Source organism: Gouania willdenowi, unplaced genomic scaffold (assembly GCF_900634775.1).
Source record: "Gouania willdenowi unplaced genomic scaffold, fGouWil2.1 scaffold_258_arrow_ctg1, whole genome shotgun sequence".
NCBI classification, from domain to species: Eukaryota; Metazoa; Chordata; class Actinopteri; order Blenniiformes; family Gobiesocidae; genus Gouania; species Gouania willdenowi.
The window spans coordinates 1,048,634-1,057,929 of NW_021145015.1; positions in this window are offsets into that span (position 1 = coordinate 1,048,634).

Below are 9,296 nucleotides of genomic sequence, written 5' to 3' on the forward strand. Positions count from 1 at the left end.
ACAAACACATTACATCAACTACATGACCATAAATCTCTCTCTCAATCATACGCAGTCGAGAAAAAAAGTGTCTTTAACTTTGATTTAAAAATGTTCACATGTGATGCTGATTTCAGTTTTGCTGCAGTTTGTTCCACTTCCTTGCAGCATAACAACTAAAAGCAGCATCACCATGGTTACTGTGAGCTCTGGGCTCCACTATCTGACCTGTGTCCATAGATCTCAGAGACCTGCTGGGTTCATACCTGACTAACATGTCACTGATGTATTCTGGACCAAACCCATTCACAGATTTATAACCAGCAGCAGAACTTTAAAGTCTATTCTAAGGCTGACTGGGAGCCAGTGTAAAGACTTTAAAACTGGACTAATGTGTTCTGATCTCTTTGTTCTGGTTCAGACCTGAGCTGCAGCGTTCTGAACCAGCTGTAGATGTTTGATTCTCTTTTGGGGGATTCCTGTCAGAAGACCATTACAATAGTCCAGTCTGCTGGAGATAAAAGCATGGACCAGTTTCTCCTGATCTTTCTGAGTCATTAAACCTTTCACTCTGGAGATGTTCTTTAGGTGGTAGAAGCTGTTTTTGTGATAGATTTGATCTGAGTCAATCAGAACACCAAGGATTTTGACTTGGTCTTTAGCTTTTAAAGATCGAGACTCAAGATAATTGCTGACAACAGTCCTTTTAGGCTTAAAACCCGGTCGTTGACCATATCAGGATACGCAATAAACGGAAGACTCTCTGGGTCGTAATTGATCCAAGACGAGGGAACCAACTCGTGTGGATCTGCACCACCAATAAAGCGTACCTTTTTCAGAAATCATGCCTTTTCCTGAGGACCAAGTCCTTCCCTGTATGTCTTTGCATCTATTACACATTTATGTGCAACTAAAGGTCAATAAATTTAGTGTCTAATCCTTCTAACTAAGCAATACTTACAAACAATGCCTAAACAAACACAAAACATAGGAAAAACCAGGAAAGTGGAGCTGCCATGTACTGCAGTGAGATCGTTCTGAACAACTTCCTGTTTGAGTTCTTCTTCTACTGTCTCAAATAAAACGGACTTACAACAACCAATAGATGGCGAATTTTACCAAGCAATTGATATAACATTGCCCACAGTGAACATAACAATGCATAGTGAGTTGGGTTGGTTGACTGTCAAATCCAGATTAAATTATTTTTGATAACATTAATCAGGATTATTTTTTTAACAAAAAATCCAGAAGTAATTTAAAATGAATGATGTATTTTTTTTCAGATTCTCACTATCATGTAACTACTAGGTAAAACAGTAACATGAGGGCTGTGCTACCTGCATGTAGAACCAATCAAATGGAAAGGACAGTATCTTATCGAGCCATGGTTACATGAAATGCATTGCCTGTGTTTTTGTTGCTGGAGAACAACAAACAAAGTTATCAAAAGAAATTGAATTTGTTTCTTTTCACTCAATAAGCATTGGTTTCATTATTTCATTAGAAACAATGAAAGAGGAGTGAGGAGATGGAGCTCCTCCAGGATGAATAGCGACTGAGATTTCAGAAGCTAATGGGGATCTTAATAAAATGAAATGAAAGAAGAGAAGGAGGAAGGGCAGGCTGAGAGGACAGGAGGAACCAGTCGTAACAATCACTTACCACCTTGTCCCGTCTTCCACACTATTAAAGTAGTTTTGATTGGATTGGATGACTTCCAAAAGTGAAACTTAGTTCTGATTGGATTTCATCCCATGTAAACATTATAATTTAGTTTTTATTAGTTAGTAAAAATATCAAGGTCACATCCTGACCAACCAGTTCTCTTAGAAAACGAGCTGTTCAATAAAAGATGATGTGTGAACACGTCACTGTGTGGATCTGACAGGAGAGACAATATTTAGATATTAATGCAATCCTTTCATTTACCGATGACATCATTTAGGAAAGATATAGATTTATATCTGATGAACTGATCTATAGTCAGCTGATGAAGCCTCTGTCTTTGTATGCAAATAAGGGTGAAGTCATTCATTCATTCATTCATTCATTCATTCATTCATTCATACCTATAGTGAGGCTGACCACATCAGCAGGAACATACTACAGTGAAACAATGTGCTCTCATCCCAGTGTGTGTGATAAATATGTCTACTTGAATAGAAAAACGTGTGTGCTGTAATAAAAGGAAACTGATCAGAGCGCTGTCCATTTATCATCCAATAGATTAATATCATAAATAATTTCATGCATTCACAGAGTCAGTGATTCGCTGTCAGCATTCCCTCCTGGTGCACGCTGCACTCTTTGCTGTTATCATGAATTTAAATTCATTATATTTGTTTAAGATCATAAGCTGTTCCTCCATTCATTGTAAAGACGGTCGCTCTGCCAGGTTCTCCATTGATTGGTCAGACGCTGCAATCTCCACCCCTTTTATGGGAGCGTGCATGTACCTAGGCTGAAAACACTTGGTTAAATTAGCGTGTTGTGATCAACCTTCGTAGGACAGCTGTTAGGTGAAGCCCACTAACAGAGATTAATCCAGGATATAATTATCTAGTTTTGTAGCATACCCCCTTTGTGATTGTATTTTGGCCCTTTTTAGATTTCTATACATTTTGTTTTTTATCAATTCAGTATGATTTTTGTCATTTTGTTTTTTATAGTGTTTTTTTGTTTTGTTTTTGGGGTCGATTTTGTGAGTTCTCGTATTTTTTATTTTTTGTGTTTTTTTTTTTTAGGTTTCTTTTTAAAATAAAAAATCTGTGACGTGAATATATATTGATCATAGACCAGAGGTCTCATTCTCGCGGCCCGTGGGACGATAATTTGTGGCCCGCAGGACAATGTAAAAATGTTATGTTAGTGCGGCCCATGTGTTTTATACTGTATTGTAATGAAGTGACTCGAGCCGTTATCAAATGTTTATCAGCTTTTAATGGAAGTCGTTACATCCTGACGACTGTAGGCCGTAGTCGACGCCAAAATAAACAATGAAGACACAAACACTCCATCATTTCTCTCACTGAACACCCGTGGGAACAGAATGTACTCCTCATTCTTCGCTTACACCTGCCCTTCCCCAGCCTCCCAGCCAATCAACACGCAGAACACATGTAAACAAAGACGAACATTGGCAGAGAAAGATTCACGTAACAACAATGCCTTCAATGCCACTGGAAACCACAAAATATGTTAAACATTGAATAAACTACATGTGGAACATAACTCAGTAACATAGGACCCATTCTGTTATAATATGAATGGCACTTTACAGCATTGTGCATTGATGTTGTCACCAAGGGACGCACACCTCCAATGGAGCCATCCACCCAGCCAGCTCGCGCTTTCGAGGCTGGGGGCTCATAGGGGACCTACCCGCCTCGGTTATAGTCAACAAAACATCAGTGTTGGCTGGAACGTACAGCTGATTCCATGGGGTTAATTTAGAAAATAAAAACCAATAAATAACGTTTCAGTTAAAGTTGCAGTGCACAAAGAATACAACCTCAAATGTTATTACTCCATAAGACATCTGAAGAATATGCAAAATACCAGGAAGAAGAGAGAGTCTCGGGGTGCGCCCCCCACCGTCTGCCCGGGGACGGGCTGCGGTTCGGCGAGGTGCCGCACCGTCTTGGGCAAGGTGGGGCTGTTGGCTGGGGCCCGCTGTCCTCCGGGCTGTGCTGGCGTCGGGGGTGTCTCATGTCGGCGCGGGGGTGATTGAGGATGGTCTCCGTGGGTGGGGGGGGGGGGCTCTGCTGGCGAGATTGATGTGGGGTTGCGGTGCCTGGCTGGGGGAGCCTACCTATCAGTCCGTGGCTGGCGGGGTGGCCCTGCTTGGGTGGTTGGTGGTGTCCTCTCTCGTCGGGGGGGCCGGGGCCGCCCACCTGTGGAGGGTGCTATGTCGTGGTGTCGTGCGGGCCTGTGCTGGCCATGGTGTGGGAGTTGGCCTCTCTCCTGCGCGGTTGCCGCCTGCTTTGGCGGGGCGGGCCGCCTCCTGGACTGCTGGGGGATGTGGCTGGTGCCTGGCTCCGCCTGGGGGGGGGGGTCCCGCCGTGCTCTGTATGGCCGCCGCGGTTCGGGGGGTGTGGCGGGGGGTCTCCGGTTGTGCTGCTCGGCGCGTCTCTGGGGCCCGCGGTGCCGTGTGCCCGTCTGCGCCGTCTGCCCTCTCCGGTGGCTCGCCGTGCGGACGGGCCAGGCTTCTTCCAGACAGGCCTCCTACATGGACACTTCACATCACTCACTCCCAGCTGGTCTGGCTCACCCACTTGTTGCACCACACTCACATACTCAACCCTTGGGGGGCTGGATGGTGGGGCTGGGGGTGGAGGGGGCCGCCGCCTGCGCTACTAAGTAGTGGCGCGGGGGCGGCACTCCCACCTCTGGCTGCCCTACTAATCCCTCCAATTTTAATTACACCTCAACACACCACCCCCCGGAGGGTGGGACCACCACTTCCACCCTCCGGCGCTATTGCACCACATACACATATATACACATAGGCTGGAAGGGGAGCACCGCTCCCCTCCATCCACCCTTTTTTAATAGCACTTCATACATTCACTAAACACATACATTCACTCAGGGGATACGGATACCATAACAGGGTGGTGGGTAAATTCACACATTTGGGCCTGTCGGGTGGGGGCCCGGCCCCTCTGTTGATGGCTGGGCTACCGTGTGGGGATCGGGGGGTGCGGTCGGGTGTGGCGAGGTGGTGGGTCTCTGGGGGGCGTGGAGGAGTGTTGCTGGGGGCTCCCTTTGCGGGGTCTCTCCGGGCGGTGTTGGCCTGGTGGGGCGTGGGGGTGCCCCTTCCCTGCGGGTGGGGCTTGGCGCTTGTCTCGTCTCCTAGTTGCCTTGGGGGCGTGCCTCGCGGCATGTGGGTCGGTGTGGGGGGTGGGCGCGCTGGGGGGTGCCGGCGTCTGCGCCGGGGTTGCTTGGCACTCCGGGGTGGTGCTCTTTGCTTGGGGGCGGCTCTAGCTTTTCCGGGGGTTGAGGTCGGTATCGGCCACTTGGTAGGTCTGTCCTGCTATCTGCGGGCTGGCGGGTGGGTGGGTTCTGCGCCTTTGGCTGGGGGCTGCTGCTCCGCATCAATTGTTTGCCTATGGGGTCCCTCTCTCCTGTGGTGGCGGCCGCCGTGCGCTCTTGCGCCGGGGGGGGGGGCATTGCCTCGTGGCTTGCGCTGTCCGGTGGGGGGTGGGACCTGGGCAGTGTCTGGGGCGCATCGCGCGGGCGGCATCAAGGAAAGGCGATCTGGCGCACTTTGGGGTGCCTGGTCGGTGCACCTGGGGGCCGGTGGGGCAGCTTGCAGCATCCCCTTGGTGTCCTCGGCAACTATGGGCGTGGTTGTCGTCCCTGGGGGCGCTGCTCTCGGTGCTGCTTCCGTTCCGGGTCCTTCTGGCCTGGTGTCCGGACCCTGCTAGCGGGCGCCCGCCGGCTGCCCGTTCCGCGCGGCTCTGGCCGTCTGCTGGGCGGGGGCCTTGGCTCCTCTGCTGGGGTCTCGGGCGGGGGGCTCTCTGGGCCCTTCCCTCAGGGGGTTGAGTGCTTGGGTGTGGGTGGGTAGGGGGGCTGGATGCTGGCGGGGGGCCTTGGGGTTGGGGTCGGTGGGGGGATGCGCTGGGTGCTTGGCTGCTTGGGGCTTCCTCGGATGTGTGTGTGGGGGGCGGTGGCTGCCTCTTGGCCTGGGATCTTGGGGGCATCTGGGGGGTTGCTCGGCCGCGGGGGGGTTGCCTGGGGCTCCCTGGCCCCCACTCTTTCTGCTGGCCTGGCTGCATCTGCGGGCCCAGGGCAGTTCCTGGGTTTGCAGTAGCGTTTTTTTTTTGCACATATACTGGTATACGATGCACTGGCACGCCTTGGGATGTGGGATAAAACTCATACTGGGCTTAACCTTAGACACATTAATCCCAAATACCTGCTTTAGGTACTACCATTCACTCATTCCCCCTGTCCACAGCCACCACCATTATAGCTAAGCTTCACACTTGTCACCATACTGGCTGGATTACACAACATAATAAGCACAATTTATTCTACAACCTCACATCTCACCCTCACTGAAAAACAGTCTATTCTTCCCCACCTTTTCTATTCCCTGCATTGAGTCTTTCCTCCCTGCTCCCTTTCCCCTCCCCCTCCCCCTCCCCCTCCACTTAGGTGTAACACTGCTCTCCCTTTTTATATCCTCCCTATAATAAAAGATTTCTTACCCTTCCTTAGGGAGGGCTGGTGATGGTCACAATTAAGCAATAAAATAAATCAATGTATTTTATTGCAATAACAAAATATGCATTGCTGTCTCATAATGATTGCACTTCCTGTGGTGTTGACCTTTGACAGCATGTGCAGACAAGTAAAAAAAAAAAAAAAAAAAAAAAAGGAAGAAGAGAAAGCCAACCAGGTTGACCATCTTAAAACACGTCGACTGAAGCAACAAAATGTATTTAAGAAAGCAACCAAAGAGAATAATGCAGCAGTTGAAGCTCGCTACGTGGTCAGTGAGATGATTGCTAAGACGGAAAAACCATTCACAGAAGGCGAGTTTGTCAAAAAGTGCATATTACAAGCTGCAAGTATCGTCTGTCCAGAAAAGAAAGTTCAGATTAGCAACATCGGCCTTTCTGCAAACATTGTGGCAGAGCGTATTTCTGACCTGTCAAGTAATATTTATGATCAATTGTGTGAGAAAGCCAAACGTTTTGATGCATACTCAGTCGCTCTTGATGAGAATACAGACATCGCTGACACTGCCCAGATCACAATATATGTACGAGATGTTGATGACAATTTTGAAGTTATGGAGGAGTTCCTCACAGTATTTCCAATGCATGGTCAGACCACTGCTCAGGAGATATTTGGCCAGCTGTGTGATACCATTGTGAATGCTGGTTTGCTATGGAAAAGGTTTGTTGGAATAACAACTGATGGAGCACCATCAATGACAGGGAGGAAAAATGGACTGGTGGCTCTGGTTCAAAGAAAACTGGAAGAGGAGGGTGTGGAGGAGGCCATTGCTCTGCACTGCATTATCCATCAGCAGGTCCTTTGCAGCAAATGTCTGAAGTTTGACAATGTGATGTCTGTTGTTGTGAAATGCATCAACTATATCAGGTCCAGGGGCTTAAAGCACCGGCAGTTCCATGCTTTTTTAGAGGAAATGGAGTCAGAATATGAGGATGTGCTTTACTTCATCGAGGTACGTTGGCCTCAGCAGGGGAAACATCTTGAAGAGATTTTTTGAGTTGAGAGTAGAAGTAAAAGCCTTCATGGAGAAGGATGGAGTGGCTTTTCCTGTGCTAAGTGATCCAAAATGGCTCATGGACTTAGCTTTTCTTGTTGACAGCAAGAAGTAGGCTAGAGAAGCCATGTTCAGAATAAATGTTCATGTTCTTCAATGTTGCATTCATGTTCAGGGCAGTTTATGTTCAGAAAAACCCATTGAAATTGAATTAATGAAGATTTGATTTTTTTTGTGGAACACACACACACACACACACACACACACACACACACACACTGAAATGTGTGACGACTCTTTCTCTTTGGTTTTGAGCGTTTCATCAACCATTAGCATTAAAAAAAATTTAAAATAAATGTTTATTTTTCCATAAATCGTGTTCTTTGCTCCTTTAAGTTAAGGCACAGCACTTTTTTAAAGAAAAAAAACTTTATTTACATTCTTCCATCATTACAATGTTTCAAACAGTTTTAAACTGCACTTTAGCCTCGAGGTGTGGAAATATATTCAAATGTGAATGAATATAAATGATAATAATAATAAAGATAGTAAAAAAATAATTGATTCACGTAATTCAGGGTTTTAAATAGTAAACAAATAATCTAACATCACTTCCAGTACATTCTAAGCATGCTAGCAACACCTAGCATGAGGATAAAACATGATGAATGTACATTGAAACGACCAAACTATGGATCTTATACATGAACCGAATGGATATTATGAAAGTTAACGGTTCATTTCTCACTAAAAATGTTGCAAAACAAAGCTGAAGCCACAAGCTCTAGTAATATATAGCACCATGTTCTCAAACGGGGCTGACAGGTGGTCACGTGACCTGTCACATGCCCCATAGAAAACACTGTGCAAATGACGTATAGTATTTTTACACCATGACAGACAGTATTAGAAACAAAGTGTAGGAACACATTCAAATGGGAAGGAATATGAATAAAAATATTGAGAATAATGATAGTTTATCAACCACAGAAGAATGTCCATGATAACGAAAAAACTACAGATCGTTTACATAAACTAATTCAATAGCATAAAAGTTAAGGGTAGATTTGTCACTAGAAATGTTATCAAAACAATTCTAAAACTACAATCTATCTTGAAATAAAGCAATTTGCCACTAAAATATACAAAATGTCCACCATGTTTTTCGCTGCAGGCAGGGGCGGAGTCAGCAATCACGTGACCTGACGTCAGCCCGTTGAAAAGACTGGATGGTAGAAACTGTAAACATCTTTCATTTTAAAAGCCTCATACGTAAAATATTGGTTGTGGAAAATGTAACTATTACATATTTTGCTGTGGAACTGGGTTGGAAAATAAAACACTGGAATCTAGTATGAAATGATTTTTATGTGATTAACAAGGATGGTGTAGATAATCATTACTGAGTCCTTTTTAATAACATGATGTTGTATTTTGGAGGTTTTTAGTTGCGATCTTAAACTTTTGATCAGCTGACACACACACACACATACACACACACACACACACACACACACACAAACACACATCAGAAAGTTTTCCAAAGAACCTGAGAACGATCCAGGGATTTCCTCCATGAGAGGATGTAGATGTTCTCAGATGTTCTTCATGTCTCATGGAGGTCTAGTGACTGGCTGCTGGGTGGCTTCACTGCACTCTGTAGCTCCACTAGAGGGCAGCACTGTGCTATATCCACTCCTCTATGTTCAGCCTCTGTGTGGATAAGAAGTGCTGCTTTAAAGAGAGCTATTCTACTACTGAATATGAACAGGAGCTGCTTTCTTCCACACATTCAAACCTGCTTGTACAAATGGAACTTTGGCTGTGGATTCTTCTCGCTGCTTTTTGCTTCGGTAACATACAGACTGTACATGTTTGTCTCTGAAACATTTGAATACATTGATGAACTCTTCATGGTACGCTTTGGATTTCAATGTTAAATTCCTTTGGAGCTGACTGGTCTCTCCTTCTGGATGTTCTGTTCTTCCACAGAGTGTAAAGGAGAGGAGAAAGTCACACAGCCACCAGGAGATGTTATTCTGACTCAAGGACAAACTGCTACACTTAATTG